Source organism: Orycteropus afer, unplaced genomic scaffold (genome assembly GCF_000298275.1).
Source record: "Orycteropus afer afer isolate SDZICR_OR568_19922 unplaced genomic scaffold, OryAfe1.0 scaffold00170, whole genome shotgun sequence".
Lineage (NCBI taxonomy): Eukaryota > Metazoa > Chordata > Mammalia > Tubulidentata > Orycteropodidae > Orycteropus > Orycteropus afer.
This window is the reverse complement of record NW_006921757.1, coordinates 6,725,527-6,726,442: the sequence shown is the minus strand read 5'-3', so window position 1 is coordinate 6,726,442 and position 916 is coordinate 6,725,527.

Genomic DNA, 916 nt, shown 5'->3' with positions numbered 1-916 from the left:
GAGTTAACTGAAGGCATAATAACCATTGTGAAAGACAGTGCATGAAATTCTGACAAACATGTCGTGGCTGATTTTCTTCATCTAGCGGCTAAAACACAAGGAAATCACAAAAACTTAGTAAAAGGGGGAAAAAAGATTTGTAGCAGAAGTGTGAACTATTATACTACTCTAAACTCCATTTGTTTTATTCATTGCCCTATTTCTGACACCTAACACAGTGTCTGGCTTGTAATAAGCACCCAATAAATATTTGTTGAGTACCAGGTTTGTCACAATTCCTAAATGCCTCTGACACCAAATCTGTGTATACGACTTCCCCACTGTATCTTAAAAGTACTATATGTGCCTTGCTATAGCTCGAGGTCTTAGAGAAAAAAATTATTCTATACATTTGAAAATAAAGTTCCAAGCATGGCATGTGGGGCCCTGAGATAGGCTTGTTGGTGGGCTTTGGCTAGCCTGCCTGTTTGGAAAATCAGTAGAGAAGCATTACTTTTTGTAAAGGAGGCTTTTGAAGAAAGGAACACTGGGGTGGCTGTGTTTCATGTCTTCTTCTGTGCCTTTTCCTTCATTCCTGCACCTCTCATCTCTGCTCCAGGAATTCCTCCTTCACATCAGCTAGAGGCATATCTAAGGTAGGGCAGGTGTGGTACATGCCCTGGGAGCCCCTTGAAGCTGGCATCACTGAGCAGTTTCTACTGATCCCTTATAGCCCAACGTCTTCTTTAAGCATGGTAGACATCCAGCGGCAGAGGGAGGGAAACGCGGAGGTGCATTTGCCCTGGGGCACAAGTCCAAGGCTGTGCCTGTGGAGGTGTGGAATAAGGACATCTGAGGCATGACAGATATGAAAGGCACCTGACTGGACAAGAAAGGGTTTCTGCTGACATGTGGTAGCTCTCATCTTGAAATTGGG